At 38.9% G+C, this 27,621-nt stretch overlaps 1 long non-coding RNA gene across 15 annotated transcripts in view; it reads right to left on the bottom strand.

The window, feature by feature from the left end:
- LOC310677012 overlaps window positions 1–27,621 on the bottom strand; it is a 224,281-nt gene that overhangs the window by 43,094 nt on the left and 153,566 nt on the right. The window lies entirely within an intron of this gene.

Below are 27,621 nucleotides of genomic sequence, written 5' to 3'. Positions count from 1 at the left end.
AGTAAACCAAAAAATTATGCTGCCTTTATTTTCATTGTACTTATGGCATGATTATTTTATTTGTACCAACTCAACACCACCCAGAGGCATCTGCAAGGATGAAAGCCAGTAGAAAGTGGGGGTTTAAATAAATAAGTAAGCAGGTATACCTGTCCCTGGGAAATCACTGCCCATATTTTGTCCTTTGGGAGAGGTTCTTTTAAAAACGTTAGGCTGCACCGATCCTTCTTTCACTAAAGTAGTAAACTGACCATATTCTGGCAAGCATCTAACCCGCCCCCTTTACACATATTTTTAAAATAAATAAATACAGTGATACCTCTGGTTACAAACTTAATTCGTTCCGGATGTCTGTTCTTAACCTGGAACTGTTCTTAACTAGAGGCGTGCTTTCACTAATGGGGCCTCTTGCTGCCGCTGCGCCGCCGGCACACAATTTCCGTTCTCATCCTGGGGCAAAGTTCTCAACTTGAGGTAACTCTTTCAGGTTAGCAGAGTTTGTAACCTGAGGTGTTTGTAACTCAAGGTACCACTGTATTGGTCTAGAATCAGAAAAACTGGCTGTTTCTTGCCCACCTCCAGTCAGTCTGCAACCCCAGATAGCCTGCCTTCTTGTTGTTACTAGTCCAGAATAAAACACACCATCTACTACTGAGCATACTAAACAGACCATAGTGCTTTTGTGTGGCCTGCTGAGGATGGGCGCAGTGCAGCATGGTCTAGCACTATGACACGGGAAGCCAAAATGGTGCCCAAGAGATGTTGTTGAACTCCAATTCCCATAAGCCCCAGCCAGCATGGTTAATGGTCAGGGATAAAGACAGCTGTAGTTCAACAACATAAAGAGCATCACATTGGCACCCCCTGCTCTATGTCTTAGCCCTGTGTCTGGCTTGTGTCCTTCTCTCTAGAGTGCATCTAATCCTTCTTGTGACATGTGTGCCAAAGCATCACCAACTTTGGCTTAAATTTGTTTTATTTTTCCATGGAAAAATGCATCTCAAAAATGCTATTGAACAATATTTATGCTACTTAAAGCATTTTCTTTCTTTCTTTCTTTCTTTCTTTCTTTCTTTCTTTCTTTCTTTCTTTCAATATTGGCTTTGATATGGTGGAAGCTTCCATGAGCAAAGGGCAAGTTTCAATGACTCCCCCCTTTTCCTGCAGTGGTCCACTGCATCTCACACTGTTCCACAGCCCACGACCAATTATAGAGAACAAGGCGCAGGGTGGAAGGGTTCCACAGAAATTGTCTCATTTCTATTCCAATTCTGACCAAAATGAAAATGGAACCAGAAATTGCCATTGTTTGCTTATTATTCCCAGGTCTGGAACAGAAATCAGTCCCACGACTGGTATATGTTGCTGCTGTTGTTTTCAGTCTGCAAACAATACATAATTGATGTCTCCCCCACTCACTGTGGATAGTGTTTTCTTTGTGTTGAAACAATGTAATGATAATAGAATCAGTTTCATAGAATTCCACCACAATTGACAGAGAGACAAATAACATTGCTCTTGTTGGGTGCAGAATTGCAGCAGAATGGAAACAGCAATGCATGATCCAAACACAGGTTGGAACAGAAACCACTGCCTTTAAATCCCTAAGGAATAGTGTCCCACTGGGTTAGCTGGGAAGCCAAGGACATGAGATTAACCTGTTGGCTCAGGCTAATGGCCCATCTAGTTCAGCATCCAATTTCCCCAGTGGTCAACCAGATGCCTGTGGAAAACCAGGGACTAGAACATGGGTACAAGAGCATTCTCCCCTCCGCGGTTTCCAGCAACTGGAACTTAGAAGCACTGCTGGCTCCAACTGTGGGGGCAGAGCATAGGCATTGTGGCTAGAAGCTATTGATAGCCCTCTCCTACATGAATTTGTCTTAAGCCACCCATGTTTCTCCTGGGGGAGCAAGTTCCATAGTTTGACTAAGCACTGCATGAGGAAGTACTGCTCTATATCTCCGAACATTTAGCTTCTACTGAGCTACATCAAAAGTTCTGAGGTGCAGAATATTAATTCTTTCAACATATGAATTTCATGTCTATTCCACAAACAGGGCACCCTGTAAATCCGTTAAGTATTTAAAGTCCATATTTGCTTTAATAACCCTTTTTGTGATAAGAAGTATTTATTTGAAAATTACTGAGCCAATATTTTTAGAAGTAAAGCATTAGAACATTTTGGTAAGATTCCAATGGCTGGATTAAAAACAAGAAGAAAAATCATTGTTCAAAATGTAATTAACTCTAAATATTAAGTAGATGCAGAATAATTACCACATTCTGAAAGGCTATGAAAACTTGCTCTCTATTTGCCAAGGTGAATGACTCACAGCTACCATAAACACAGGTTTGAAAAAGATGTGTGCAGAGGCTTTGTTTCTGTATATATGCAATAACTAATTGCATATTTAACACAGGAGTTTATTTTTATTGAAGAGGCAGATTACAGCAAAGAGCCTAAATAGTATAAGGGAATTAAACAAATGCAAAGCAATCTCTCGGCCAAAGAAAGAAGCATAATTTTCCAATATGGGAAGTTTTTATTTGGACTGTTATATTTGTCATTTGATAGCCTTAATATAAGACAGACGTTTCTAATTTTTCTTAAAGCTTTATACAAAACATTACATCATACAGAAATATCTAAGTTTAATTTCCAATAAAGACAAAGCAATCCTTAAGTTTATGACTTCGATGGGGGGATGGACTAAAAGCCTGCACATGGCAGCTCATATACCCTTGAAATCAATGCGAATTAAACTGTGTGTAGGACTACAGCCTTCATCATTTCATCCTATGGGCTAAGCAACTAATTCATTTCTGTTTCAGCCTCACTAGCACACATGAAAAGTTCACATTTAAACTGTATGAATTTGGTTCATACTGCCTATGTAAATACAGAGTTTAAAAACATAAAATATGCACTTTTCAATGCTTTCAGTGCATTCATCCATAAAAAATATACATTTTGTACACATCTTCTTACACGGAATAAGTATTCCATCTTGTATGAGGAACAAAGGTGAATCTATAAATATCAGCTGGTGATGGCCATTGCTTTGCATGCTGCTTAAGCTACTAATAATTCTGTTGGTCTACAGTTTGCTAGATATTGCTACTCACAAATGCACACATGTGTGCACAAACCCACATCAAAACTGGTTGTGTTCAGGAGGTGGTAAGTGAAAGACAAAAAAATGGTAGTAAAATTTACGGCAACCACATGAATATTCAGCAATAGGGTATTTGAATCAGCAGCTCTATAGTTCCTTGCCTGTACCTTGGAATGTTATTGGTGCTACGTTATGCATACTACTTGAGTCAAAATTTGATGTTAGTTCATGAATGTTCACTACACGTTTATTAAATAAACAGCAAGGAGTTTGGGGCAAGCAGTCTTAGTGTGTCAGTCTAATCTACTTCATATGGGCATCATGCAGCCTGCAACCCTGAACTCTTTGGTGGAAAGTGAGAATTATTTCAAACAAATAAATGTAATATTTCCCCATGTATTTTTCTGAAAGCTGGATGGTCATGAGGTCCAACCTTGGCTTCTCTTGCTTTTGAATTAATGGCAGCTGGCCTTCATGATGAGGATTCTTGCAGATTATATCAATAGGCAAACCCCAAAGAAATGCATAATCACATAGGTGGGCTTCTAAGAAATTATCTCTCAGGCAAGGCACCTGAAGATTTTATGTGCTTCAAAATGATGGAACTATGTAGAGTAGTAGAATGGTCTGCTATCCAGTTTTACCCGGCTTTTCTGCTTTAAGAAATATCTAAGGAGATTAGTGATGAAAAATTCAAAACAGTGAAACAAACTTTAAAAAACAGACAAACCATAATTAAGGGCTTATCCACATTTGCTTTTTGCCCCACTCTTTCCAGACACAGGTGTGCACTTAAAAGCTCTGTGTCCAAGCGGGTTCTCCTCCCCCAAAGCTTTCCTCATGAAAACCAACTCTCTAGCATCCAATCGAAGCAAATGTCAATTCCGGTTTTCAGTAGTAATGAGCAGGTTTTCACAAGGAAAGCTCTGGAGCAACTGAGTTTGGAAGGTAAGTTCATACCAGAATTCTCAAAGAATGAATTTCTCAGACATATTTTGTTACATAAATATGGTTCAGTTGCTGATATGTGGCATCTGAAGAACTTAAGTGGTCTGGAACAAAACCAAACATTCCATAGGCTCCCATCACACAAACACAGTAGCACTGACAGCCACACCATTCTCTATGTGTGTGACACACATATACACACACTATGAAGGGAGCACTGGAGCAGTGACAAATACTTCAGTTGTGCTTCTGCTTTTCCTGCTTCAGCAGTGATGTGCAAAATGGGGCTGAAGGATTAGTCCCAGACAATCAGCTCCTCTTGCTAGATCTGCAAGTCCTACTTCATACATTCCCATAGAGAGGAAAGAAGCAGAAGCTCACTTTCCCCTCTTCTACATAACAACTGAAGGAGCTCTCAGGATAAAAGCTATTAGAGATTCTTTGTGGATAAATCTTTTGGCTGAATACACACATTTATAATGTTTTAGTCTCTTAACAGAGAGGCTTGGCACACAATGCTATGTAATTTAGTTTCTTAAACGTATTATAGCCGTGGGTGATTTCAAATAACAAGTTTTACAAACAGATGGAAAATATTTTAACCACCTTGCCCTTAACAGAGGTATGCTTTATATCCCTCCCAAGTGATTTGCTCAAGCAGCTATAATACAACTGATCAGACGAAAGCATTTCCCCCCCAATGTCCATAAAGTTTTAAAAATCTTAGTACTACAATGGGAAACATAAATTGTTGACAGAGGTCCTAAGCCAATTAAGGAATGCATTTCTTCATGATTTACATTTCAGTTTTGATTTGGCGGTTGTGATATTTATTAGGCAAGTGAACAATTTTTTGGCTAGAATATTATTTTGAGCTTGGTTTGAATTTCTAGCCCAGGTTTTATTCTATGGGTGGTCTGGGGTAAAAATCATTCTTGGTATATTATGTAGCAAGGTATATGAAACTATGGAAAAAAGTTCTCAGTACTTTCTTATTCTAAAACTATGGAATACTTGTCCTCGTGGTACTGTTGTCATGTATTATGTGTATGAAACTGTAACAAAAGAGATTTAGCACAAGTCTAAACACTTATGTCTGTTTAGCTGGACCCTTCTTTATGTAGGCAGCACAGAAGCAATTGCAGCACACCGCCAAAGAAAGGTAAGACAGTGGAAGTGGCAAGGGAGATGTCTGCAATGCTGCTCCCCAAACCAGCTTTCTGGGAAAGACAGATCTGGGATAAGGAAGAGCTGCAGTATGGGCTCTTCACATCTAGCCCAGAACTTATCTTGCCAAAGAAGGCGGAAAATGAGGCAGAATGGCTGGCGCAGCAGTAACTTAGACTGCAATCCACACCCCCTCCAAGCCGCCTGGTTGGGCGCTTACATGTGGGCGTGGTGCGCCAGCCAGGTGAGTGGGTGACACAGAAATCACGTCCCGCCCACAACACCTCCCCTCTTGGAGGGAGGAGAGGCTTTGTGCCAAGCAGATCGCAGAATTGAGCACATTTTGTATTCTGTGGAGCCACAAATCGCATAGCAGGGAGACATAGCTGTGGCTGACAGTTGTCGGCTGCTAAATCACTTTGTACATAGAAATGAATAACTGCCATGTGTGATAAAAGTGTCTCATCCTGCAGTCAGTAGGTATTTTCTTTCCATATCTCAGCTGAACTGAATGGGTCTCTGTGTAGAAACAGACGAAGCTGAGGATTAAATGTACTGACATTTAAAACTTTGAGCACACATACATCACTTGAGGATCTCATCAAAGTAGAAATGCAATCCGTTTGCAATGTCATGTTTTAGAGACAATGTATTCAGTCAGATCTTACACAGTTAATCCATTTTTAATTTGACAGTAACATTGCATTTAAAATGTCCAAAATGAATAAGCAAGGAGGACAGGCAGCATGCTGACTAGTAAACTACTGGTTGACAAGTTCTACATAGAAGACACAGGTCCAGGCTTGCAAGACTGGTAGCACTCATGAACATACAATTAATTATATTTAGGGAATCACAGCCTAGATTCAGAATAGTTCAGAATACATTAATCTGGGCAGCGTAATTGTTGCCTCTGTGTGCTCCCTTTGCATCCGGTATGAAGTTCACATTGCTACACTATGGGCAATTTCACTCTTTGCTCACTGTTCACTGAACATGTTCACTAAAGTATGTACAACCCAAGGCATTCACTGCACACCCTGGCTCCCTTGATAGGTACACATCTATATCAGAAACACTATGGAAAATAGGCATCTACCATGGCTCCATGTAATGCTTTTCATTTAAACAATGGAACTGATCTAGAGATGCACGACAACAAGAAATTCTGGCAGTAGCCCTGTTCCACACATTATTGGACAACTGCTAGTTGAAGACTTCATGCAACACAGACCACTTGCAGAAAGGTATCCAACCCAAAGTATAAGGTTGCTTTAAAAGGTCTAATTTAAGACAAAAGAGGAACCTCCAAGAAAATGTTGCAATGTAGTCTCAGTCTTACCTCCAAATAGGATTAGTCCTCTTCAGGATTCAAGCCAGCCTGCTATACGCTCCTCCAGCAGGACATTTCATTTTCTCTTCCCCATCTTTTGTCTTTCTTTTCCAAATTAGAGTCAACATTTGGCATCTTGTTTTGTACTTTTGAAAAACTCAGGCCTCTCCCACAAGCATGCCAATACCTCCCTCTTGGTTCTTAGTGGGTCCATTATGGCTACAAATCTGTTGGCACCCACTTGGTGAGTTCACTATGACAAGGAATATATGTACTAGCTTTGCATTGCATCTAGAGGCATTTAAAGAATAAGAGAATGTGAATATTGAACAATACACTGTCATTTTCTGGAACTAAAATAAGTACAAGGATAAAGAACAAAAAAATAATAATTACAAAAAAAAATCTAGAGTCCAAGATAGCTTTTAACTATCATGAGGTGGGGTAAGGGAGATGGAATATTTTCTGAGGATACAAGATAAACAACTTTCCCCAAAGCAATCCAGTGATTCCAAAATTTATCTTAAAGGGAATTATCCTGATATGATCTGTAGCTTTGTCTGCCAAATTTATCATCACATAATTCTTTCTTTAGGAAAAGATTTACAATTATTTTTGCTTGCTTTACATTCATTTCCAAGGGATGACAACTCCAAAACTGAAAATATATTTAACATAGGCACAAATATCTTGGAGGGGTAAACCTGGAGAAAATGAGGGGGTTAACAAGCTTATTATCTACACAATGTACACTTGGACAGGTGCCAGCAGACAATGCAGGTCAGTTCACAAGGCTGATGATAACCTTCCATACTCTTTGAGTTGATCACGTATGAATGCCAGGCTTAATGAAAATATGTCAGAAAATAAATGAAGCAGAGTTCTAGACAAGGCTATAAAACCAATGGTTGGAATCCAATACTACACAATTGGAAATTGGCATGTACAGTGGGACTTTTCCATTCTACTCCCCACTGAAGCCTTGTGTCCCATGAAAAGTACCTCTGTGTGGTGAGATGTTGGACCATATTCCAAAACAACAACAACCCTAATGTAAAGTGAGAAGTGAGATGGAATCCAGAGGGATATGGTCTGCTTTTGAACAACATCAAGATCCAGGCTGTAACAGGAGAACAGACATGTTTCCCTCTTCTTGTGGCCTATATTTTGAAGCTCAGTCCTGTAGGATTTGGTATGTGTTAGTTCACAGGGTTCATTGTTATTATCAGTGGTTTTTAGCATCCATATTAAACTGCTGGGCATGATCACCGTCCTATGCAGAACTGGGCTGATGTGACATTAGTATGCCGGCAATGAAACCCCAGCTCTTCTTATGTGGAGGCAGTGCTCAGATGGATGAAGGCAAACAGATGAAAGCTAAATAGAAGCAAATTAGACATGATAATTGGTAGAAAATATCAAGACTTGCACAAAGTTGAGTGTTCTGTGAATAATAAAACTGGTATTTCCCTACCTGAGCAGAAACTGAATCTAGCGTGCACTCCTGCTTTTTCAGAAGGTGTCAGTGGTAGCCAGCAACACATTTAAACAACTGAGTTTATTCCCTAGACTTTGACCCTACTTGAACCAGCATAGCTTTGCTATGTAGATCCATGTTTTTTTAAAAAACAAATTCCAGGTGGAGTTTCTGTAATGCCCAAATGCTTTATTATCTGGTATTAAATATTATTATCATTATGACGATGATGATGTTATTTATTTAATTTGTCAATTGCTTTAATCCTGCACAGTACAACCCAAAGCAACTTTGTTGTTGTTTAGTCGAGTCCGTTTCTTCGTGACCCCATGGACCAGTGCACGCCAGGCACTCCTGTCTTCCACTGCCTCCCACAGTTTGGTCAAACTCATGCTGGTAGCTTCGAGAACACTGTCCAACCTTCTCGTACTCTGTCATCCCCTTCTCCTTGTGCCCTCAATCGTTCTGAACATCAGGGTCTTTTCCAGGGAGTCTTCTGTTCTCATGAGGTGGCCAAAGTATTGGAGCCTCAGCTTCAGGATCTCAAAGCAACTTACAACCAACCAAACAGAAAATAACCCCCAGGTGTACATTAAAACCAAGAGGAAAGAAAAATATGTTAAAAATACCCCACTCACTTCTAAAAGGCCTGGTTATATATTCTACAAATGGAGAGCTGCTGTAGAAAAGGCCCACTCATGTTACCACCCTCCAGACTTCTTGCGGAGGGGGCAAACATGATGAACTCAGGGTCTGGGTTGGTTCATATGTTGTGGCATGCCTCCTAACAAAATTTTGGAGGCACCACCCTGTTCGGTTTGTTTTGTGCCAGTTGCACTGGTTGCCTAACAACAAAACAACAACAACCACAACAACCACAAGAAGAAGGAGTACAAATTAATGCGCTGACATTAATCGTTAAACCCTTTTCTGCCTTAGAGACCAGTCCTTGCCATAAGCGGCCATGACATTTCTGGACAATCTTGAGGCTGCTTGGCTAACTGCAGCCAGGCCTGCAAGGCTTCTGAAAATTTCAATGACCTTATGGTCTTTATGTCTGGTGATTATTATAAGATGGTGATCAGTTATATTTTTAGCTGGCACCAGTTTTCTTTCTTTTAAAAAAATCTGACTTTGTTTTGTTTGAAATTTATCATTTTATGTGCTAGCCTTTTTTTATTCTTTGTAAGTCACTTAGAGCACACAGAGAAGCACCCTATCGATGTTTTAAATAAGTAAATAAATAGAATTCTTTACCTGGGTATATGGGCACACAGACCAGTTGAAAAACACAATTAGGAAAAACCAGGAAGGTTAGTAAAGCTGAATTTCAACTGCTTCACATGAAACATTATAATTAGTCGTGAACAAAATAGATATATTTCTATTTATTGTAGCAATCACGTATAAAAGTGACCCAACTGTGAAATGTATTTCACATCTTTTGCAGTAGGCATTATCAGAAATCAAAACAAAAAAAATCCTGCTTCAGAAAACAAACCCTTGCATTCATCTGAAAGACTCTGTAGAAATTTGATTGCCCTTTTAAAAACACTAAAGATGATGAGGATCTAATCTGAATTAGCAAATGAAATGAATGGCTACAATTTTGCTTTTAAGTTTCTTATTAGAAGTGGTCTTTATGCTATGCAATACATGGTTAAAGTGCTAGCCAGACAAATTGCTGCTGTTCCTTTGACCTGAACATAAGATGGCATAGTTCCAACCAATCTGAAAGAAGGTTTCTAGGCAGAGCATCAAATCTAGGCCCCCTGGGTCTCGGAATGATGGATTGAATTTTGAAAGTTGCAGCAGACCTCCACATGAGATTTCAGTACTGTACTTTTGTTATTTGTGTACAGATTAAACATGTTCATGTGGGTTACAGCTTTCAAAACACATCTTTAACCATCTACTTAGACTCACTGCTCTCCCCTTTGGAACTGTTATTACAGAGGTAGAAGAAAAACTTGTGGGAAAAGGGCAGCAGTAACAAAGGCTGCAGTGGCAACAACCATTGTGAAGAACAAAGTCAGTGAGCAGGATCTCCTATCCCACATTACTTTCTGGAACATTTCTTTCATTTCCATATGACATGGATTTATATATGCTCATCAATCATACATGATTTTAATGATTAGAGAAATCTCCTATTTTAAAACTCTCTACCTTTCCTCTTTTAGTATTATGGCTGTGCTTTCAACTAGTTCAACTAGGGTTGCCACAAGTCCAGATTTCCCTGCACATATATGGAATACTGTGGCCGGCAGCAGTGTCTGGGCGGAAATCAAGGGAAATGTTCTGGAAAATCCGTGTGTATGGCAGCCCGTGACTTATCCCTAAAAATAATGCAAAAACGTTTTTGCCCCAAAAGTTCAATAACTTTGGCACAAAAAAAAGCTCAACAACTGTTCTGTTCAGATTTTCATTGTTTGAAATATTATTAACCAGTGTTGCACCTTCATAACTGATACAATTGTCCAGAAGTACCCCCCTCCCCAGCTCAACAAGTCCTGTGCCATTTTGTCTGTAACAAGTGCAAGTCTGCTAGTGTTCATGTAGTCTGTTCACTGTTCTTCACAATGCCCTTGGAAGATGCTTGCCTTATTCTCTGCACTCTTTATTTGGGCTTGGGCAATGAGGTGGTACTTTGTTTCATTTTTTTTTTTTTAATGCTCTGGGATTGCAGTTGCATCTTTCATGGCACTTTTAGCAATAAGACAACTTACTCCCCCTTTTTTATCTGCACTTGCCACTTTCATATTCAGACCAATAGGAACTGCAAAGCCACAGATAAACAGCAATAGTCAGTCTACAGTTATAAAGCAGCAGGTCTCTGGTAGACCCTGACAACTAGTAGGGTAAAGCTATAGAGATGTCAACTTTCAACTGGTTTTGATGGGTCAGCTGGCAAAGTACTATCCCCATTCACAATTAGACTAATCTATTTGTCATCACTTGTAATTGGCTGTATGGTAACATAACATTGTGATTACTACCTGATCCTCATTGTCAGAGGAAGAACCACCACCCATTTGAAGCGGCAGAATGCCACGGCTCTGTCCACATATTCAGCAGTTCTGAATATGACTTTATTACTTCATTTCAGCAGTAATTGTGCTTTCCCCCATCCTTGGACTCAGCTAGACTGGTAAAGAAAAAGTGATTTATATGTGTTGTACATGCGATATAACATTGTGCCACCAGATGGCGATGTAGAGTCCCGTTTTTCTCTACCTGTTTTCCCTGTTTAAATTTACAACCCTTTGAACTGAAATGCTTCTTTAATGTGTCTATATCCAGCCATTTTCTTCTTTCTCTAACCCCCCCCCCCCTTATTGATAGACATTTGTTCTTTTCTATGGTTTTGTATGCTTGTCTTACTGTATAGAAAGTTAAAATCCAATGAACACATACTGTTTTTTAAAAATACAAACCTGAATACAAGTAGGGTTGGAGAGCTTTTCTCTAGAAAACCTACTTTTCACCCTATTATCGTGGCCAAATATTTGGCACAGCAATTAAAAAAAAATATCTCTAGGGATGTGTTTTGATATTGCAAGGTGTTAATTAGCCAAGGATATCTTGCCGAGATGACTATACCATTGGTTGAAGTCATTGCTCTCTCCCCCATTGCTGAATCTTGGTTGTGAGAAAATAACTGTTCAGCCTCCAGACTATTACTAACCTCCAAAAGTTGGTAATAGTCTGAATAAATATCACTTGCTTTAAAGACTCATGGCTTCCCTCAAATCGTAGCTTGTTAATTGTGCTGAGGATTGTTAGGACAATCCTATTCCCCAGAGTTCCTAAGGAAGAGGGGTTGCTTGTTAAACCATATTTGGCTGGCTGGCTGGCATTCAACACTGCAACATTTTGGTACAAGTTCCACATGTTAGTTTAAAAGAGAAGACACCTCCCCCGACACCCTCTTTCTACTATACTATACTATATATGGTACATAAATTGTGAGATCTGTGTATTTTGCAAAATAGAAAATTATGAGGACTAACTTTCTAATAATCTCTTACTGTTTTCCTCTCTAGCAGAAAAGCTGTCTATAAGAGGTGATAGAAAGGGTCTAGTTCTGAGAGGAAAGGTTTATTATTCCTTATCTATTTCTCCATCCTGCAGACTTCTTTCCTCTTGGCAATGCAGCTAAGCAGTGGACACACTGAATGGAGCACACATACAATCTCAGCTACTTGTGCTTGGACACAACAGGCAAGAGGCCCTTGCATTCTGTCCCTCTCCTTGCATCACCCCAACTTCCATTCTTAAATACGTTGAATTCTCCAAACTCTCAAAAATACAACATGATGCATGCATTCTTCAAAATTTCCTTGGCACAAAATAATGGCTACCATGCCTGCCTTCAGGGGAGGAAAAGAACACCCTGTGTGAATTTGAAGCACTAAACAGTTCCTTCAGTTTTGCTCCTCCCAAACATTAAAATACTGTTAATGCAGCTGACCTGGACTCAGCCAAGCCATATTGCAGCTTCAGTCTTCTTTGGCAGGATCAAACTAAGGAAATGATAGTGCCTGAAGTACTTTTATGTTGTCATAAAATAACCAGCAATATCTTCTGCCACTTGGGAGAATAAGGAGGTGAGCACATCGCCAGCATATCTGGGAGGAAAGGATATTCTAGTGGTACTTTTTTCTTGCTCCTCTATTTGTCAAGGCTCTGCTCCACATAGTCTTTTCTTTTCCTATGGCTTAGTTTTGGAAGAGTACATTTACATGTGGCATTTACTGCATCTTTCTAATACTATAACGCCATGTTTTGGTAAATTTAAAATGGCAGAAAATGTCACGTTTCTCTTTGCCAGACTTAGTCCCAGTGCTGAACAGGGCATGGATTAAGTATAACTTTATGCCAACTTAACTTGGTTTGCTTTATGCCAGGATCTTGTGCATAGGATTTCTCCATATATCTGCGCATAATGATTGTATTCATCATAATTAGTACCTATCAAACAACAGGAATAGGCTTGTTAAATGCCTGCTCGAACCATGATCTTAAAAATATATGTATAATGAGAAGCACGTATAAATTAGGACTGCTGAGCAAGTAAGAATTTTAGTTGATTAACTATCTGCCTCTTAACCAATTGATTAGATTTAAATAAATGTGCATAATATAAAAAACCTATTACGAACCATTTTGAGGATACTGGGGGGCAAGACAGTTTTCTTTAGTATGAGACATATTTCCGCAGACTTTCAGTATGCCATCAGTTTGGGAACTGAAAGTTGAGTATAACAAAATTCAATAAAATCCCAGATTTAATAAACACAGGGCATATTCCACACAAACCTTCAGTGCCATCCTACACATGAATTCTCAAAAGTAAGTCCCATTGAGCTCAATTGCACTTATTTCCAGGTTAGAAAGTATAGGGTTGAAGCCTTAAGCACTTTTAATTCCCATTGATTTCCCTCTCCCCTTTTCAGTTGGAGATATTTAAACAAGCTGGATTGTGTCTGTCTTGAGATTGACTTTAACTAAGCATTGCCAGCTTTAGTTGCCTGTGGCGCTTGTTGGAAGGAAATCAACAGAGGTTTTATCTAGAAATTCAAAATATCTGCAACCTTTGGGTGCAAAGAGGAAGCAATTCTATTTCTTATCCTTTCTATTTCCCATTTTTAACCTTTCTTATTGCAATGTAGATTTCTAAATTAGATAGTGTACTCCAGCTGAGACTTGAAACAGTGTTGATTAGTGTCAAACAATTATTCATTGGACATAGCTATGTTGTTTCAGTTAATTCAACACTTATCAGAGCCTGCCTGTTTTTGTAGCATTGTTTCATTTTCTACACTTTTTTCCTATAACATGTGAGCATTTGTCATTTCTTTCTGTGTGTTTGTGTTGTGTGTGTTTGGGTCTAACTTATATCTTCATTGTTTTATACAGTTTGATCTATAAAGCTATATAGCCTTACATTTCTCACTGCTGAAATGAAATTATTTCCTTTTATTTGAAAGGTAAATCTGGGCACACGGTTCTTCTTTTCAAGTATTTATGTTCATACTGCTGTCCAGAACATCTCTAGGACATACCTCTGAACCAATAGGGTCTCTTTTGTGTTTTGATCCAATTCTCCTTTATTACTGAAAAATTGTTGTTGTTATTGCCGTGCTAGTTTTCTGATTTCCTATCTGACCCATATAGCAAAGTCAGGGAAAACATTCTTTTTCATGTATCTTGTTCCCCTTCAAGGGATTACTGTGAAGAACAAAGTAAGATAACTTGATGTAAATCTATGCACCAAATTGTAAGGGATATGTATACCTAAATATTAAAGCTTTAGTCTTTCCCTACCTCACCAGCTTGCACCAATCAAAAGCTCAAGAGGCTCTCAAAGTACACAGAACTTCCCCATTTAGTGCAATGGCACATATCTTCAGGATAGTGCATGTAGGATTGCATACTTAGGAACATGTAAAACTGCTTTGAATTCAGTTACGCCAGTGGTCTATCTAACCCAGTACTGTATATCCAGACTGGAATGGGCTCTCCAGGGTTTCAGACAGTATTCCTTCCTAGTCATTCCTGCCGTCTTCTCCATCCAAAGTATTACTTGCTATGACTCTTTAGGGTAGTGGGCTTTGGGTGCACATGGTAACTGGCTATTTTATCAATCAACAAGTTGTTAGGTAACTATCATGGGGATCTAAAAGCAAGCAGGCAGGCAGTATCTGATTCCAGAAACATCATGCCAGTGCTTCCAAAGTCCTCCAATCATCCCCATGATGGCTAAATAAATTTTGAGTCCCCAAATGGGCAGGTGTGACGTACATTCCAATCTCACGTTAGACAAGAAGAGCCAAATGTCCCATTAAACAAGAACTATCAAATATATCATCGAAAACTTGGGTGATGCTGTCATCTCTTCATTTTGCACAACAGAATAGCATGGTAATAACAATATGGATGTGAGTTTGGCAGTTGTTCAGGACTTAACAACTAAAGGAACAATAACGTTTCTTGGTAAATGAGGGTGTTGTTTTTTCCCTGCACTGATTTTGAAAAACAATTCCTATCAGAAAATTTTTGAAGGTAATGCCTTTCAGCTATGGGAAGGTGGAGCAGAGAAACAGTTTGCAGCCAGCTTTGAGAAGAAATTCTACTCAACCTGGTGGTGGCTGGCTGTTGGGGCTGCACTACCAACGGAAGATGTTCTCCTTTCCTTTTGGCTGTTGGGAATTCAGATTTCTCCATCATGGGCGGGTGCCTGCAGACATCAGCAGGGGGACGAAGCCAGGTGGAAGCCTAGCATGGTCTCCACTTGGGTGACTGTCAGGATAAAAGGGGCCTACCTCCTCGCCCATCACCACAGTCAGCTTGGGATCTCCCACCCTCAATTTCCTGGTTTTATTGTTTGGTTCATGACCATGCTGACTTTTTTTATTGTTGCTGTTATATTTGGGGCCAGTCTCGGGTTTTTCTGCCTCCCTCACAGCAATCGCCACAACTTTGGTGGTCAGGCATTGGGTAGAATTCATGGTAATTAATTGGAGGGGGGGGGTTTGTACGGTTTTGCCTTCCTCTTCCAGAAATTGGGGCATCCCGGTAAAGGGATCTGAGGGGAAGTATTTTGTCCATAAGCCCAGATAGAGGTTGAGAGCCAAAGCACACCCCAAAGTGGTGATTCCAGCAGGCTGCTCCTATTTGGTGTAAGTCATAGGACAATCCTTTCCTGGAATCGAGCCCCTGGGAAGCAGTCAGCAGGCGGACGGGCTGAGTGGATAATCACCCAGTGCCTGAGCCAAATCACTTACATCTGTAATCAATAAAGTTGTGGCCTGTTTTGATACAAGAATGCAGTCCTGTGTATCTGTAATAATACTGTGTGGCACTGGGCGGTGGGCTCACTGTGCTTGAGCAGGCAAGTGGAGAAAGTGGGGAGTTAGCTAAAACTGGGTGTGGCTTTGAACTGGTAAAACAATTGCTCTCTGGGAGCCAGGGGCAAGATCAGTGACTTTGCCACCTGCTTATATGAGTCTTATTTCCTTTCTCTATGCTTTGTTGTGCATTTGCCAATAAAACAGATTTTCATGGTGTACCAAGAGTGGCTACAAACCAACAACTCCACATTTTCAATCTCATCTCCGCCGTGAACTCATCAGGTACCTTAGTGATGCCACTCTCAGCCTCAGTCGCTCCACTGCAATATGGGAGATAATGATATTGACTTACTTTACAGGGTTGTGTTGAGTATTGCAACTAGATGATGCTTGGTAAACACACTCTCCCATCCAAAGGAAATGAAATCTTGCTAGCCAGCCCTGGACTTCTTGTCACTCAGGAATGTATGTATGGCATAACAATCTACATCCACAAACTAGTATTGCTCTGGATAAATATGAAATAAAATCAATATATGTGTTTTGTATAGTTTTAAAATGTTCTTCAACTATTTTTAAGGCAAAAAGATCCATTAATAAATATTATATTTTGCTTTTGTTATTTAAAGGCTTGTGCGGCAGGTGATGTAAAAGACCTCTGTTTGAAGGCCTGGAGAGCTGCTGTGAGTTGCAATAGGCAGCACTGGGCTATATGAAGCTTCCTATGTTCCTAAACTGATGTAATTATTACCTTATTAACTATTTTCAACAACCTGTTTGAACACTTGTTGCTTGGTTGTAATGCTGTTAAATATTGCAAGCAGATTATTTACTGCACTGGACTAAATAACTGTTGCATGGCAATATATTTGAGTTTTTAATCAAGTTAAATTGAGAAAAGGAGTAATTTAAAAGACTTTGGAGAAAGCTTTCAATTATCTGTAAAAAGCAAGAGCACGGCAGATTTTAAAACAAATGTATTATTTACTCTATCCATCTTCAGGAATTATCAAGAGGGGAAAGTAAACAAATGGGGGGGCAGGGAGTTGAGTGTGCTAGATCTCCCCCTACTTGTTGCCAAATCATGGAAGGCAGTTGTCTGAAGCAGAGAACTTTTTGTATCCACAGAAGACTTCCCAGGCATTCTAGAAGCCTGAGGATTCTAAAATGGGGGCAGGGCTTCTTCTCCAATTCAAAAGAAACTCCACTTCAGACAGTTGCCTTCTGTTAGTTGGAAGGCCAGTAAAGAAACACTGAAGGAGGTACAGACGGCATATGCCCCTAATACCTTCCCTCATGTCATGTATTTATTTTTCTAATTTGAGATGCCTGAAGAGGACTTCCATCTCCTTCCTATCTGCCGTCTTGGTATTTTTTCACTACATATTTTATTTCCTTGGGGTTTTTTTGCATTTCCACAAAAGCACAAAATATGAAAATTACAGTGTAAATATTTATTTCAACTCATAGTGGAGAAATATTTACATTGAAAAGGAGTTATGATCTCCACACTTTCTTTGAACATCTATGCAAAAGTTATTGCATAAGAGATGAATTACACACAGGTCTGACTGTTTAGTCATTATTGTTCAACATGTCATAAACAGCAGCACATGCTGAGTAGGGAATGGACACATCATTTTTCTCTATAGGAATTGTTAGGCGATGGATTAGCTGTTTTGGAAAGACTTAAATATTTCTACATGTGTTGTGTTAAATTTCATATCCCTGTGAACTGTGATCGAAATCAAGGGAGGAATTCAATGTCACACTCTTCTGACCATGTCATCAACGTGTGCATTTATGCCAATGAGGACAAAAACTGCTTACTGCCACCTTCAGGAGGAGCAGAGGTTAGACTCTACCTTGGCTTGTACAGGGCTCATTGTGAAACCAGTTCGTCCCCTCCATGCTGTGTGTCATGATGTCATCTTGAATTGTGCTTTCCCCAACCCACATGAGCAGGTCAGTCATACACACATACTGTTTACTTTATTTCTCCCTCTCTCTCCCAGACCACACATACGTGTATTCACGCTCCCCTCTCTCTAACACACAGACCACACATGCATCTCTCCCTCTACTGTCATATATAGGCATCTGAATTTTTCAGGATGTGCTCTGGGAAGTAGGGCAGAGTAAGATACTGAAATGGTGGAGCAAGCGAAGAATTTTGTCTGTACATTTCGCCTCATATCTCAGGTTCTAAAATGCTAGAAACTGACCGTTTCAAAAACGAAAGCTGAGAATCTGGAAGAAGTTTGATTCTGGAAGAATCAAATAAGGCCTTTGAGGGAGCCATGGTTCTCATAGGTGCCAGACTGATGACCCCTTCTTTAATACATGTTCATTAGGGGATTTTTGGCTGTGTGTGATAAAAACAACAGATAACCTGGATTCCATTATATAAAAATTACTTTCTGCTTACCTCTTGCTTACAGATTGGGCTTTTTAACCAATCTGAATGTTCTGGTGGCAGCTTTGAGACTATATTTCATAGAGGTGATTTAGCAATTGGACACAATCTTCTGTGGAATGTAAATTCCAATACTGTATTTCAACTGACCTTATTTCCAAGCATTTCCTCACACTGACAGATAAAGCACTAATGTGCTTTGTGTGACACCTCACAGTATTGAAAAGCTATTCTAGCACACAAGAACATCAGATGTCTGTCATGACCACCAAATTCAGCCATGATGATCTTTCCAGCAAGATAACAACTTTCCTTACAATTTTGACAATGAATTCCAGCTTCCAACTCGGCATGTATGAAAAGCTATTTTGGCTACTTTGTTGGTGCTTAATAAAATATATGTGGTAGTCAGATGGGTGTGTAGCCCTCAGGATTCTGAAACAAGGTACCAGGGAAGATGATGGGTGGCACAATAGGCAGAGTGAACTGCAGAAGGAATAGCAGCCCTGCTATGAGGGCAGCAGTTGGTCCTGTCTTTGTGGCAGCTGGCCCATTAGTTCCCCAGTCAGTGGTGGACCCTGCAGCTTTCTCCCAAACAAAGGCCTGCTTGAAACTGAAAATGAAAGCAGGTGTGGAAAAGGAAATATATGTGACTTAGAAGATGCATATGAGGGGGGGGGCGGCGGGAGAAGAGGCCAAGGAATAAGTCTCTTCTGAACTTCTCACAGACCCAGAAGAAGCACAGAAGAACAGCTTCATTCTTTCCAGTATGGGCAACCAGATGAGTCAACCAGGAAATATTTTTTAGAATCCCTCTAAAAAGGACACAAGATTCACACATGTACACCACCTACCATTATGATAGTGCTCCTATGCCTTAATCTGGGATTTTGCTGTCACAATTCTAGCCCATGATCATGCTAATGAGAAACAAGAGTTACTCAGGGAATGAGGAACAAAGCTTGATACCTTAATAGAAACAGCTCAAGTCAATTACTTCTAGTAGGCATGCTACATAATATTCTGCTTTATATCGCTGTTGTATATTACCAGACAGTCCAAATCTCTCCAGTCAGTACAGCTGGCTACGGTGGTTTACAATATCACTGGCTTTCATGGACTACATAAGGGTGCTTGCTCATGGTATTATGAACAAGCTGTCATTTCCCAAAATCTCTTTCAGCTCTTATGTGTGGACAAAATGTGACATGGACCACTTGAGAAAAAGACTCTAATGCCCATAGAGAATTTAAATAAACACTACACGTCTTATTTTTTCTTGTTAGTGTTATTTAATGACAAATACAACATAGCTTAGTTTGAATTGGCAAAAGTTACCTCAGAAATGTAGTCGTGTGCCAGCATATCTGGAGACCACTCTTGACTGTACTTTCCATAACAGAGAAAAAACTGAGGGTGTTTCCTTAATAATTACAGAATCCAATAATTTATGAGAAATGAAAATACTTTTAAAGCTCCCTTTTCTATACTGTTGATGTTGCCTAGCTATTTATTGAGAATGTACATTATTAGCACTTGTAGTCATTGTACAGAAGGACAGAACTGCCAGAAAAGGCCCTGTATACCTAAACTGGATGAGCTGGAATTTGGCCAATTACTCAACAATGAATAGCCAAAATCCATCATCACTGGATCACTTAAGGCATCCATTTCACCTATTTCCATTAAAACACAAGTTGAGTGGGGAAAAACTTGCTTAAACTCAATCTGAGATTTTAACAAAATATTAATCCATAAAGCAGCAATGCAGATTGCTAGGAAGAAGTTACTGTGTCCCATGTGTTTTGGATGGTCCACATGTATATTTTCTTTCCTTCTTTCTTTATTTTATATTTATATCTATTCTGCTTCCCAGAGCAGCAACTCCTGAGGCAGTTTACAAACAAAACAATATAAAACAAAGTACTAAACTAAAAACAACAGAGGTTTGAATGACCAGCACAACAGTTGTAATACTAACATTTGTTCAGTTCTTCCCATGCAGGATTGCTGGCAAAATTCTCAATTTTATTATGTTCCATTTGGAAAAAATTAGATAAACAAATAATAATTGGTCTTAGATAAAGCATTGGATGACATCTAATATTAGTTATACTCCAAATCAATCTATTAAAACAAATGGATAGGGGTCCATTAATTTCAATAGGTCTGCTCTAAATATGATAGACTGATTATTTCAGTAAACAGTTATGAGATTCTTATTTTTAAAATGCTAACATTGATAAGCTAGTACTTGACCATATAGTGGGCTCAGTGTCCCTAGAGATACAAAACTGAACCATTCTGAATTAAATATCTGATCTATTCATAGTCTCTGTGCAACAAGTACAACTTTTAAGTTGGCTTTGTAGGAAAACTTTAGTAATATGAAAAGTTACATCCCAAGCAGCAGCATTACACATTAAAAAAATGTTCATTTCTCATCAGAATTCAGCTAGTTATCATGTTTAAAGTAAGCAAAGAAGGAAATCAGACATACAGGCTGATTCTAAACAGGTTTCCTCAGATGTATGTCCCACTGAGTTCAATTAGACTTGTCTCTGAGGCAAGTGTGCTTAGGATTGCAGCCAAAGTCATGATCATATTTCAGCATATCCGTATCACTAAAATGATAACACATTACCATGGACAGCATGCAATAAAAACAGGGCTTTATTTTATCACAGTATTTGCTCTCTCTTCTCTTCCTCCAACTCAAAGGACAAAACTGTTACATGTTTCTTTTATCTAACTCTTGTTACCTCAGAATCTGAGGTAACTGCGTACATTAATCTTGCATGGCAGAGATCGCTGAAATTATGTCCAAGTTAAATAATTATGTTCCATTCAATGTAGCAATGTATTTATCTGTTTACTGGAGTTCGGATCATATTCAATCAAGTGCTTTGCTTTTTTAAAAAAATCTCAACTAAAAAAATTATCATCCCAGTACTGTGAAGAAGTTGACAGAGTTGTAAACTTTTGCCAGTCTGCAGAACTGCAAGCGTTCTAAACATTTTTATTACACAGTTTTTTGAAAGGGCTTTGCAATATGTGAAATCTCTGAAAAATGTAGCCAGCAAATTTGCAGAGTTGTCGGTGCTATCAAATGTCTTAAAACTATGAGAGAGACACTATTTTGAACAGAAGAAGAAACAGACTGCTGTTTTATGACTGAAAACCTACCATCACAATCTATGGGAAAACGTTCCACTGGCATTTTGTTTTATTTTGGATTGTTTTATTTGATGTTTTAATGTACATTGTAAACCACTTTGATATTTTTTATTAAAAATATAAAGTAGTGTAGAAATGAGGATGGTGATGGTGATAGTTTCCATATTTGAATTAGGATATCTGAGGGTGCTCATTAGTATAATTCAACTTCAGGATACTCAGCCAAGAAGGCCATTCAGTAAGCCTTGGGCTAGTCTCTCTCTTTTCACCTAACCTGCCTCACAGGGTTGTTAGGAGGATAAAATTAGTAGGGAAGAAACATGTATGCCACCTTGGAGGAAAGATTGGCTATAAATTAAATAAATAAATCTAGAGGTGCATTGAATAAGCCAGTAAGGGTGCAGAATTAAAACATCTCATAGTTCAATATTATGCATGTCTACTTAGAGGTAAACACCATAAAATTGAGTAGATTTTAGTATTAGGAAAGTCTGAACAGGGCTGCAGCCTTAGAGTGCTTCTTTGGAAGGGCATTTTAAAAGAACTGTCTGATTCGGTTTTTATTTTTAATTATTAGTAAAAAAAAAATTAACCAATGCTGGAATTCTGTTTTGAGTTACATGCATGTGTATATAAAGGTGCAGGAGGACAATTAAGGGCTGGAAGCTGAAGCTTTTACCTCTGAAATGCTTTCACTGAAACCAATGCTATACTGATTTTAAAACTATGACCACCTTGAAGGTGAAGTTATTCCCAGTTTGGACAAAAGCTACAAAGTGAACAATATTGTTTTATAATCCCATCTTGAAATTATTAAAACTTCCTGTGATATGATCTTTTGCTTTGCATTAACTGAATCAGTATTTCTCAAAGATGCTCACTAATTTGATGAGCTATACAACTACATGAAAATCTGTGCCCTTCTTGTATTTTTGACCCTTGCATGCAGAAGGGGAGTATTTACTTATCTTTCAGCCAAACAGTACACCTGCCTCAGGTTTTCCTGTATGCAAATTTTTCAGTTCAAGCCTGAAGTCTATGATTGACCATAATAGATCTCTCACTGAATGACATTTTAAAAAGCTGAACTTTATATACATACCATACACATAAAGAAAAATAATTTTCATTAAATGCTCATTTTTATAAACATTTATAAATTCCTACTATTTTATTTTATACCTTCCATTGGTTGTTTAGGGTACAAGTTTCTGGGGAAAAAAATTCAACAGTAACCCCCACCCCACCCCTCCTGCCATTTAGCAACTCTTAAAAATTCCCCAGTGAGATATACTAAAGCTTATATATTTTATGTGCTTTATTAACACCATGAATCCATTACTTCAACATATTTTAATACTGGGTGTTTTCATCGCTGTAAAATCCATATACTACACTTTAAATATTGCACTTAGGAAACAGTTTACAGTATCATAATTCGGACCACAGCTATATAATACCGAACAACCACCACTCGTGGTGAACTGACAGGAATTTGCAGACCCTCGAGGTTTTATAAAACATCTCAAGCTGTTCCAGGTGCTTAGTTTTCAACCACTATATTGCATTATTAGAAACAGATGAGCATGCACACCAACAAATACATGTGTACAATGCATTCATATACACTATCAACACTGATTATAAAAGTAAGCAAAGCAGATGTCTCAACTTTTCAATTCTTTACTAATACTTATGCTGAATTTCACAAACCACTTATTGTAGACTAGCACAATAGAAATTAATCTGAAGTAATGTGAAGATGACAATCCTACAGTATTTGCCATTTTCTATTAATAAACAATGCATGGATTTAGCAAAGAGCCTGCTAGTTCCAAAATTAGAGGCACAGTCAAAAATTCCCAAAGCTCTCCCTCCCCAAGATACAAAGACTTCTAAACTTTCTTTTCTTCAAAAACACATTATATTTATATTTTTCAAAAAGCTTTTCTTAAACATCATCTTAAACTGTGAAGAGAAAGTTCTTTAAAAAGTTACTTACTCTTCATATACCTTTAATGAATTGAAGAGTTTAAAGAATTCCTCTGCTCTTTATCCTGACGTGTTTTAAGGCATAGGTTATCACTGTAAACTAAAATGAGACAGTTCAGCTTGTATTGATTTTCTGGTGAGCATAAGCGTACGATTGAACTCAGTGAAACCCTATTCTGAATGGTGAGCAAGCTAAAAGAAACGTTAAAATGATAATTCCAACATCTTTGCATACTAGGAAAAAAGAAATCAGACTGAAAAGGAATGTTTCACGTCCACTGTATAAAGTCATTTTGACATGCCTACACAACTGGTTATGGCAGCTTTCAGAGTGATTCCTCGTCACAAAAAAAAGAAAGAAAAATGCTCCAGGTTCTTTTAGAGAAAGCTCTCCATTGGGAAGTTGATTTTGGCCATGTGCCAAAATCATGTGCAAAAGGGGCCCTCATTACCAATTCATGGCAGCCTTCAGCGCTAACAAAAAATGTGACCCAACAGGCTAAAGCAACAACAAAAATTAAAATCTAGGAGACAAAGACAACTTACTTAATATTCCCCCCAGAGCTACATTAAACTTTTTAGTAATTCAAACCCTATTAGTCCAAAGCCATACTGAACAGCTTTTAAATTATCGTCGAGATATTCTGTAAAAGTTGAAAAACACTCTTTGTAACTCTTCCCAAACTGTAGGACTTCTTGAAAGTATTTTTTATGGGATAGCTGAACTTTCTCTTTCCACATCCGTGGCTATGAAATCGTGTTCTAAACAGGTACAGCTTTGCACACACAGATTTTATAAACTTGGAAACTAAACGGAGTAGTGCAGCATTTTGCCAGCTTTTCAGACAGAGCAAAACAGTTACGGTGCAAGAATCTCTCTTATTTAGAAAAAAACGTACATGCAAGCAAGGCAGTTTTAAGCAATTGCAATTAACCAAGAACTCACTGCACTGTTTCTCATAAAAGCAGATTTGATATTCAGCCTTACCTAGATGTCGTCTGGCTTTTCTGTGGATCAAAAAGTTTCCTGCCTAAGCACACAGATATTCTTTCACAACCCATAAAGGCCCCTTTTATTAATCCAGCACGGTAACAAACTTCTTTCTGCACCACACGTTGAGAGCAGGATGCATCAGCTTTCAAGACAGAACGCATTCTTAATACACAAATGTTGGCAGATTACATAATGCTGGATTTATCTTAAAGAGGGAAAGGCCTTTTTTTCAAAAAAGCACCAAAAACAAAAAGAGTAAAGAGGGTGCGGTTAGATGTTAGGCTATCCCTGAGAAAAGGGCCTAGGCTGCTGCACAGGCACCTAAATGCTAGCAGAAGCTTACTGGGAAAGGAGCCAATGGAATGACTTTGTTTGACCCAGCTGCCAATCTCTCCTGAAGCAGTGCGCCAGACTAAACACTGACACTATTTTAACTCAAATCAGGCTACAGCAGCTGTTTGCTTTCCGGCTTTGAGCTATGCACCATGGCTGTGATGACTCTGCACGGCACTCTATCATGTTAAAATATGTTCCTTGTTTGGTTTTGTCATATAGCAGTCATTATGTTTAACCACTTCCTCTCCCCCAGTGCAATAAAATAGATGAGCTTATGTGATTGTTGAAACTTCCAGTGAAGAAGAAGGGTTGCCAGTGAACACTGGCGATCTTTAGGGACAAGAAGGCAAGTTCGAGAGCCTGGCATACCAGGGATGCAACACAAATGAATTCTGATGTTGAGTGGTGCGCATTCTGTAGTCCACCTCAAAACAAAACATATGTGTTATGACATGGTTGAACTTCAATAGTAATATATCTCATCTCCAATTGAACCTAGATCTTTACCACTCCTGAGGTTCACTGGGAATTTATTAAGGGTTCCTAGAAGAAAAGTCCAATAACTGCAGACAGGTTTGGAAGATATCTGCTTGACTGGTGGCCCAGCTATGCTATTTGGACAAGGATGGCCCAACTTTTGTTGCCTATGCTCTGATAACCTCTAGGTTAGATCACTGGTCAGAAGCTGTAGAAGGTACAGAAATCAACAGCCAGGGTGCTCACTGGGGCAAGACAGTCTGAGCACATAAAACCACCCCAAGCCTGACTACACTGGCTAATAATTCATTTCCAGCTCAATTCAGAGTGATTGTTTTGACCTTATAGGACCCTTATACCTCAAGGCTTCAGGACCCCTATACCTCAAGGACCACCTCTCACAATATGAGCTAATTTCAGACCCTGAAATTGTTATTCTGAGGTGCAGGCAAAAACTTTTCTTTTCACCCAGGCTTTGGTCCTTGGTTTGGAAGTTTTAAAAATCTTTGTGGCATCTTCTGGTGGAGCAGAATCTACTAGACCTATCTTATATTTGTATAGATGTGTTGTTGTTATTAGGTTTTTATTGAATGTGTGTTATAAGTTACTTTGAGTCATTTTATGAGTAATGCGACTAATAAATAAAATGATACTTATACTTTTGTTGATTATCGTCAAACAGCATAAATTACAAAGCCAGTGGGTTTTTTAAAGTTTTATACTTGCTAAACGTTTGCTGTGGACTACTTCATCAGGTCAAGCAGCCTGCTGGGGAACAAAACCTGAAAACAGTCCATGATGAGTATCAGAGGTGAATGCTGCAATCCGGAATGAGTACAAATCAGTTTCCAGAAATAACAGTCCAGGTGGTCAGAGGAAGACAGTATAAGGTAGGCAAGAAAACAGATCACAAGGACAACAATCCTACGTTTGAAGGGCCAGAAGCATGATATGCACTTCTGTACAGGTTCCCAGACAGCAGTAGCCCAAGTGAAGCAAGACAAGACAAAGATACCTCTAGGGCACCTACTTTTTATGTTGATGTATGGTTAACCAGGCTCCTTTTGGCTTCTTAGTTCTTGGCCTTGCTGGCCAGATTAACTACTATACTTCTTTCTGGACACTATCTGGATGGTTCTGCAGCACAAGAAAGATCAGACCAATAGCTCCTCTGCCTGATAACTGCTGCACTGTCACAGAGAAAAAGGCACCTGGGCCATCTGCCAGAATCCCAGTGCTTATACATCTCTCTCTTTGGTCAATATATTCTCTCTGTGCTGTACATGAGACTGGCCTTTGAAAATAGTTCGGAAGCTTCATTTAGAGCAGTTGACTAACTGTTGTCAGGTTTGAGATGGACACAACATGTAATACGAAATCTGTTACACCTACATTGGCTGACTGTGCACTTTTATTTTTTATTTTGTTTTAGAAAAATACCGGTAGGTGCTGGTACTCACCATGAAGTTGTTACGGTAAGTGCCACACTCTTTAACAACAGCAAAAGAGGTGCCAGTACTGCGTGCCCTTAAGTACCCCCTAATAATAATAAAAAACTAACACTGTTTCTAAGCCCAATTCAGAGTGCTGGTTTTGATATAAATCTCTTGATATCTCAGGGCCCCAATATCTTCTGGAACATCTTGCCCCACCCTGCCCCGATATGACCTTAATAACACAGGAAACTGCAATTTCATGTTATGTCCAAACTCTAAACTGTGGTCAGTGGTCTGGGTTCGCATGCAATGTGAAACAGTAGTTAGTTAAAAATAAAAACAAAAGCTTCCAAGATTTGGGTAGCTGACAATGGAGAGGGAGTTGATGAGCTGAAGACTCATTCACATAAAGAAATGTAGTGCTCCAGACTACTTTTCAGCAAAGTTCTTGATGCTTTTTGACACTGGCCATTGAGCATATACATAAGGATAGTAGACAATAAAGGTAATGTGCTTCAGAAATGTGCTTCAGAAATAGTTTGAGAGTAAATTTACATTACATAGTTTGTTGAGATAACTGCAATTTTCACCTCACAGATTGCTTATATGAAGCTATCATCACCAACAAGATATACGGTAATATTGCCAAAACTTTCTTTTCATAGTGTCAATATTGCATAATTTAAGAACTAATGTTATTATATATACTTTTGAAAAAACATGAAAGACAGACAGCACACTCCTAAGCATGTTTATTCAGAGATAAGGCCCACTGAGTTCAATGGAAATTAATCACTGGTAAAGGATGTTTAGGATTGCAGCCTAACAGGCATTTCAATATTTGCTTTACATAATGAGGCTTGTGAAACTAAAACCGAGAATTTAAAACTAAA

Source organism: Podarcis tiliguerta, assembly GCF_965153285.1.
Source record: "Podarcis tiliguerta genome assembly, chromosome: 4".
In the NCBI taxonomy this organism is placed as follows: domain Eukaryota; kingdom Metazoa; phylum Chordata; class Lepidosauria; order Squamata; family Lacertidae; genus Podarcis; species Podarcis tiliguerta.
The sequence above is the reverse complement of the archived record's forward strand: the minus strand, read 5'-3'. Positions and strand labels throughout refer to the sequence as shown.